Genomic DNA, 8,607 nt, shown 5'->3' on the forward strand with positions numbered 1-8,607 from the left:
GCAGGGCCACATAAGGAAAATACCAGAGTCAGTCAAGAGGCCGACAGGGGAGACAGAGTGGACTGTGGGCAAGTGTTTTACTGTGGTTTCCATGGGAAGTGTGCAAGGGTGAGGCATGCTCCAGCATGAAAATGGTTCGCTATATTTGAAAGTGATACTCCCTCTAGCTTTAAGTTGTTTATTTGTAAGCAGGGTAGGATCAGAATTATCTAGGAGTACAAATGTATAACTGAGGCTTGGTCACCTGGGAACATCTATAGATGTTAAAGCATCAATTTATAAAAGCTAGAAAACATGTTTTATACAATGAGGTGCCTTCATTTCTTCCATGTTTTATTCATTAGAAGTGTGTCACTAAGAACTGCCTACACTCAAGAGGAAGGGATTGCACAAGGGCACAAATAACAGAAGATGCAGATCATTGGGGGTCATTTTAGAAGCTGCCTTGCATACCAACTAACTCCAAAGTCTAAGATATTTATACAGAAACTTAAAGTGACTAAAGGTTTTCTAAATCTACTGCTGAATGATAAACTATCATCTGACTATGAGACAACTCATAAAATCTAAGCTTTCATTTGATTTTTTTTTAAACATTCAAGGTAATATTGTCATAGCACAAGAGTGCTAATTTCGTGGAATGTATGAGAAGAAATGGTGAGTAGGGTCTGTCATTGTATCTTTATACTACCTGTTCAAAAGGTTTCCTACTAACAGAAGTAAATCCCTGAATTAGGATATAATAATTTGATGGCATTGTTTCCTAAAATTGCTCAACTCTTTTTAACATGATTCTATATAATGTGCACAAACATTATAATAGGGGCAAAAGAATGGTCTGCAAACCTGTCTAAATATTTGTCTTTTATCTGAATAATATGAACATTCCTAAGGAGCCCTCTTAATATATGTGTTTAATAGTTATATTTCTTAGTGCAAGTTAGAATGTGCAAGAGATATGGCTGTATTATCTGTTGCCCCATGATTAATTCCATTGATCTGACTGGTTTTCTCCTTCACTAGGCCGAGTGCCTGCCTCCCCAACCTGTGACCCGGATTGAAGCAGACGGCAGTTCCTGAAAGTGCCAATTAAAACTTTCACATTTTATTTTATTAGTCTCTGGTGATTAATGTGAAACAGTTTTCCAAGATCCTGGTAATCACTGAGTAACTTGATAAAAATATGATTTTGGCATATAATTTACGTGCAATAAATGTCTGTGGAATGAATGAACATGCAAACATGAAGACCAATTTGATCACACATTTTTCTGCTTCCCTTTCTGTTAAACATCCTTGACATCTCTATGGTTTTTGTACTTTTGACAGTTGTTATGATTTTAATGCTTGAGTTCTCCTTTGCCTGGGCCAACACTGCCTGTTTCTTTGTATGTTTTGTAATCTTCTGCTGAACCCTAAGCATTTTGATATTTTAATGTGTTATTGGTAGAATTTAGACTCTGAGGCATCTGTTCCTGAAGCTTGTATCTAGCTAGTGTTATGACCAAGTTTTCCTTGAATGCTGGGAGCTAACAAAAAAAAAAAAAAAGAAGACGAAGAAGAAAAGAAGATACCTTTCTGGTCTTTACAAATTCAGGGCTTATCCATAAATAAGTTTAGAGAATAGCTTGAAGCCAAAGCATAGGGGTTTCCCTGATCCTTTTTAGGCATGTGTTTTATCTTGGGCATGCACACATGGCTCTAGGATACTCCCTGTTTACACAACAGGAATGTCCCCTCTTCCCTAGGAAACAGATTTCTCATGGTCTTAGACACTAAAATGTATGTCCCACAATCAGCAACCCCTTGCTTCCTGCAGCCACAACTTGACTGCTTTCCCATAGCATTACATAGGATAACTCTGTGAGATGCTTCTACATACAGGGAAAGTTCTGGGACAACAAGCCTATGACAAGTGTCCTGGTTCAGTCCCTCAGGCCACCACCAGACAGACTGGACCAGGCATACATATCTCAGAACATGCACAAGGTTTATTTTGCTCTCTCTGGAACTGGGACCAGAGGCCCACCCTGGGAGCGTGGGCTGGCTCTGTGCCAAGTCGTCCAAGAGGATGAGGGAAGGGCTAGCCAGGGCAATCATAAGATCCTACCACTTTTAAGTTGCATTTTTCTTGATCCAGAGTTTGCCCTGTTATTGTAGTCCATTAGCTGTTTTCTGGAGCTTTGAGAAAGATGTTTTGCCTTTCTTGCTGGTTATTCAAAGCTTCTGGGGGAGCTTCTCACTCTGCTATCTTGATCAGGGTGGGAATAGTTGTTACGGGGGGCTTTGAGTACATCTTATTACAGACATTTGGTTATTCTAGCAGTCTCTCCAGCACACAGTATGATGAACACAGGATTTCGTCAATCTCCCGGAGAGAGTACAAATGGGGATGCAATTTGACCATACTAGATATTGTAGGTATTTCTTGGTAGCTATGTGATAGAATCTAAATTCTACAAGGGCAAGAAGAAATCAGCACTGCTCCTCTGGTCCTTGTGCCCCTTGTCTAAGCTAGTTAGTGCAAGTTTCTACCTGAAGTTAGCAAAGTCCAGCCAGGTTTCAAGTATAGCTGGGATGGTGGAATCAGACTAGTGAGGTAACATAGAGGAAAAAAGAATTTATAGATGCAGAAAAAAATAAGGGAAACATGGATCGAGTTGTGGTAATTATATAAGAGAGAAAATAGGGCTGTGTGGTGAATTAAAATAATATAGGGACTTTTCACACCATCATGCTGCCTCAGCATCTCTGAGGTCCAGGTCAGTAGTAAAATAAGGGGTTTTATCTTGTCATGCTGCCTGAGCATCTTAGACACTGTGAGGACCCAGGGCCCGGGCCCCACCCCCTTCTTCATTACTGAGATACTCATAGCTGCCTACATGACCAGGCAACAGGCCTCTCCTCCACCCAGGGCGGGGGAGCATTAAAACTTCCCTGCCCTCATCACAGTCAGTAACCAAACTTTGTGAGATCCTGTTGTAACCAAATCTTGCGAGAGATTCCGTTGTCACAAACCTTTATAAAGGAACCCCCTTGGCACAGCAATCTCTCTGTGTGGAATACTGACTTCACTGTTTCTGAACCTCCCGAATCAGGAAGATTCATCTCCTGTATGTAAATCCCCAAATAAATGCATTGGTAACTGTGTGCCACGCGTATTCTTTGGCTTGGGGGCTAATCTAGGTGGGAACAGATCCTATTGTTAAGTCCCTCAGTAACCACCCCTGATGCCTGCTTATACAAGATAAACAGCTTCTTCCTCTCCTCTCCATGACCTACCTGGGTTCATGGCCCTGCCCAAGTCCAATGCAACCCCCCCAGTTCCCACACTTGCTTAACCAACTAACTGCTGTAGCTCCACCCAAATATCACTATAAAGGCAGAGTCACCAGGTCCACTGGAAACTTTTGCTCCTGGCCTGTTGGGAGGAGCAGTGTGACCCTGCAAGGCATGCCACCCTCTCTGTTACTAGGACCTGTATCAATAAACTTTTCTTTCATACATCTCTGGCATCACTCATCCTTGCTGCTCCTGGCTATCTATATATAAGCAGCTTTACTATACAGGCTGCCATTCTTTTAGAAAGAAGGTGGAATCTTTATGTCCTTGCACAGTAACCTCAAGGCCAATGGCACTTCCCTGCCTTGAAATTTCCTCCTCTTCTTAGCAACAACTACAAAAAAAATCATGCTAGCATTTCATTGTAGGTAAAGACCCCAAAAAGGAAAATTATTTTTACTTTGACTGGATTCTAGATTGTCGACTGACAATATCAGCTTTGAAAATAAATAAATAACCCACAGAAGAACCTGATACCATTATCTTTTGAAATTAAAAAAAAAAATCACAATAACCAATATCGAGGGTGAAGGTGATCCTTGAACACACACACACACACACACACAATGTAAAGTACAAATTCTGCCTTTACTTACTGTGGAAATATAAATAAATAATGTAATCATTTTTAAATGATTTAGTTTTTTCCTCTGTTCAACAAAAGATTGCAAAACATACAAAGAAACAAGAACTGATGGCCCAGGCAAAGGAGAAGACTTAAGCATTAAAATCATAACAACTGTCAAAGATACAAACAATACCTACTTCACATGGTTAGCTCACATTGTTCTATGTGGAGAAAAAAGTTTGTTTCAGTAGAAAAGTATGCATCACCTATAGTATACCCTTCTTGGTTATCAGATTCTATCCCTATTCATTGTGTTTGAGCTATTTTGCAACTCTTTGTAAATTGTTAGTAACTGATACATAAATAAATTCTATCCCCTCTGTTGTGGCAGTGATTTAACTGACTTCCTCCCCTAGGTGGAAAAAAAAGTCTTCATTTGCACTTCATCTCAACATTCCTTTAATCCATATTAATTTGTGCTGTTTTGACTTTTCCTTTGAATCAGTTATAATATCTGCCTGGTTCCCTTATATCATATGAGGAAAATAAATTATTATAAATGTGTTCATTTTTGTATCTGTATGTAAGCTGTGATTTTTGCCTTTCTAAAACTTATCTTTTAACAAATGTATAATGCTGAGCACAGTATATGACACATATTAGAAACACTAGAATAAAAATTCCATTCCCGACTTTAATTTTTGTTTTTCATACTTTTATTACATTTTGTATTTTAAATTATGTTTATGACATATAATATTGGCATATTTTACAAAAAATAGTGACAATGGTTTACAGTGTACATCAGCAATTCATTGTACCATTCTGTCCATCTCTCGGGCTTTGATTTTATAGGTCATGAACTTACCTACATATTCATAAATAATATACTTATAGGGCTATTTCACAATTTGTCAATTTTAGAAATTATCTATTGGTTTTATACCATGGCAATGAGAATTTAGCTCTCCCATACCACAAACCCCCATTTCTTCTTCCTCCATCATCAGCATAAATATATCATAAGTTTTAGTTAAATAAAGTGTCAGTGTTTACTTTCCTTATATTCTATATGAATGGTGCCCCTGAGATTCTGCAGTGTAGGGACACAGATTAAATACTTCTGTCCACGTAAATATTCTTCTGCCCTTCCAATTAGTGTATTTTGATTATTTCTCCTATGCAATGTTATCATATTAGTTATCTACTGCTGCTTAACAAATGAACACCAAATGTAGCTGCTTAAAACAACAATATATATTTCCTATCTCCCATAATTTCTGTGGTTCTAGAATTCAGAGCAGCTTAGTGAGGTCGTTCTGTCTTAGTGTCTCTCACTAGGTGGTAGTCACGATGTTTGTCAAAGTTGCAGTCATCTGAAGGCTTGACTGGGGCTAGAGGATCTATTTCCAGGAACATGCACTCACATCGGGCTGATTGCTGGCAGGAGGCTTGAATTCCATCCCATGTGGGCCTCTCCATGATGTAACACTAACTTTTAAAATCTAATCTAAAACTGTAAGCAAGCAAGAAATTGTAAATTAACCTTGGAATGTAACCTAAAGCAGCTTTTGAATGTAATCCTGAGATGGGAAGTGGGCGGGGCGGGGGGGGGGAGAACTTTGGTCTTACAGGAGAGCAAAATGTAAAGTCTGCAAAATATGTAAATGTAAAGTTTGCACCTTTCACAGGTGTCACCTAGCTCCTAAAGAAAACAGGAAAACAGAAAATAACTAAATTACTGAAGTTCTCCAAACCTGTTACATGTTAACTAAAACAATTAACTCTCTCTGTCTCTAATGGGTTTAGCCAGTTAAAGAATCACTGGGAGATTGCTCCAAACCTCCAGATATAGATAAACTTTTTGCCTCTCACTTTTGTTGCATATTAATTGAATGATTATCTCTCTTTTTCTCTGAACCTGGGTATAAAAGCCAACTGAAGAAACACTTCAGGAAGCAGATTTGGGAAAGCTTCCCCTGTCTTCCCACTGGCCTGGTGTAAATAACAAACCATCTTTTCCTCTTCAGCCTGGGTCAGAGTGACTTCTACTGGCTCCACCGAGTGACAAACCCAGATTTGGGAAGTGCCCCTTCTACAATGATACAGTGGCTGGCTTCCCTCAGAGTGAGCCATCTAAGAAATAGCAAGGCAGATAGATGCATAACATCTTTCATGACTTTGGCCCAGAAGTCAGGCACCACCATTTCTACAATATGCTATTGGTTACACAGATATGCTCTATTAACTGGGAGAAGGGATGACACCAGCGCATAAATACCAGGACCTGAGGATTATTGGGGGCTTTTTTTCTAAGCTGGTCACTAGAACCATCCTTGATTTCTCCTGAGTTTAAAAATTGCATTATATTTTCCATTTTTCTAATTTTCTATTTATCATTTGTCAATTATTTCCAAATCTCTGCCACACTGTTATCAACAGATGCACAAGATTCATTCTACAATCTGCCTCCACTGAGAATGCCCCACTGGAGCCCCTCGTTCATTCTCCCAATCCAATGTGGGCTGGTTGCTCTCCGGGCTAACTGCACAGCTCTTTTCCTGGTACTTCCCTTTATTGACATCCTGGAGAATCCTGCCATTTTTCTAGATTTGATCCACTCTTCCCTGGACACTGTATGTTTCTTTATTAATTTACTCATCTTTTGCTTAAACATATCCTCTAGCAGTCTCCTATGAATCAATGGCTGAAAGTTATATATGTTTTTGAGCCCCTACATTTCCAGAAATGTCTTTATTTTAGTTTCATTCTTAATTGATAGTTTGGCTGAGTATAGAAGTATTGGTCAAATATTCTTTTAACTAAGAATTCTGAAGGCATTACTCCAAGATCTTCTACATCCACTACCACTTTTGAGAACACTTGTTTGGGGAACAATAATGTTTATGTAAGATGTCTGATAGAAAAAGATTGGGAGGATAGACACCAACATTTAAACCTGGTTATTTCTGGGTGGTTTTTATTTCAGCTCTTGTACATTTATGTATTTTCTAAAAATTTTATAATCAGCTTTGTTAAACAAAAAAAAATATTTTTTAAAGAAAAAAAAGGAAATTTCATGTGTTTAGTGGGGAATTCTTTCCTTTGTTTTATGGGCCACCTGGGCTAGGCCCTTTCAATTTGGATATTTAGGCTCTTCTTTAAAAAAATTTTTTTTCTATGTTTCTTGAAAGTTTCTTCTCTTTTATTTTTGCAATTATCTCTCTATAATTCCTACTAATTGGATATTTAACCTCATGGATTTTTTCACTAATTTTTTTTATCCTTTTCATTTTTCACCTCTATGATTTTGGTCTACTATTTGTCCTTGGTTTTATCTTCCAATCTTTTTATATCATTATTTATTTCTATCATATTTTTCTCTGATTTTTTTCTTTTTCATAGCATCCTACTCTTATCACATCTATTTGAGAATATTAAGGTATTTTCAGTTTTTGTTTTTGTTTTTTTTTTTAATTTTCCCTTCACTGTCTCTGTTTTCAGTGGGTGAGTTTTGTGTGCTTAAGTGTTATGGTCCCTGTTTTTTAATTTTTTTTACTTGTTTATTATTGTTTTAGTGAGGTTTTAAAGGGAAGGAAAAAACAATGTAAAAGATCAGTCATTTATTATTTTTTTATTGTAATCTCTTCTCCCATTTAGTGTTCCTAATTATTTATTTTAGGTTCTCCCTTCCTCATTAAATGAATGTAGAGCTTAGGAGAAATAGATTAACTTGATTTTTTTTTAAATATACATTGTTTGTTAGAGACATTTTAAGTTTGCAGAAAATACAAAGTTTCCATATACCTCCCCTACTATTAACACCTTGTGGTAGTTTGGTACCTTTGTTACAACTGATGAAATAATTTTAATATAAATCACACTATTAACCATAGCCCATAGTATACATCAGGGTCCACTGCTTGTGTTGTTCAGTCCTATTTATTCAAAATTTTTTATTCTTGTAAAATATATGTGTGTGTGTGTGTTGTATATATATATTTATATGTCTTAGAATCACTTCTTTTAACCACATTCAAATGTATAATTCAGTGCTGTTAATTATGTTCACAATGTTGTGCTACCATCACCACCATCAGTTACCAAAACTGTCCGATCTCCCCAAATGGAAACTCTACCAATTAAGCAGTAATTCCCTATTCCCCCACCCTGGCTCCTGGTAACCTATATTCTAGTTTCTGACTCTGTGAATTTACTTATTCTAATTATCCTATATCAGCTAGGTCATACAGTATTTGTACTTTTGTATCTGGCTTATTTCACTCAACATGATGTCTTCAAAGTTCATCCATGTTTTCAGATGTATCATAACTTTGTCCCTTTTAATATCTAAATAATATTCCATTGTATGTATATACCACATTTTGTTTATCCATTCATCAGTTGAGGTGCATTTGGGTTGCTTCCATCTTTTGGCAACTGTTAATAATGCCACTGTGAACATTAGGGTTCAAATATCTGTTCAAGTCCTTGCTTTCAATTCTTTGGGTATATACCTAGAAGTGGGAGTGCAGGGTCCTGTAGTAATTCTATACTTAACTTCCTGAGGAACTGTCAAACCATTTTCCACAGCAGCCGCACCATTTTACATTCCCATCAACACTGAGCAAGTGTTCCTATTTCTCTGCATTCTTATCAACACTTGTTATCTTACATTTTTTTGAAACAGTAACCAT

At 37.3% G+C, this 8,607-nt stretch overlaps 1 pseudogene; it reads right to left on the bottom strand.

Moving 5' to 3' along the window:
- Positions 1-5,392, bottom strand: part of LOC119535385 — a 98,499-nt pseudogene extending 93,107 nt beyond the window's left edge.
- Between the last annotated feature and the right edge of the window lie 3,215 nt (positions 5,393-8,607).

Source organism: Choloepus didactylus, chromosome 5 (assembly GCF_015220235.1).
Source record: "Choloepus didactylus isolate mChoDid1 chromosome 5, mChoDid1.pri, whole genome shotgun sequence".
Lineage (NCBI taxonomy): Eukaryota > Metazoa > Chordata > Mammalia > Pilosa > Megalonychidae > Choloepus > Choloepus didactylus.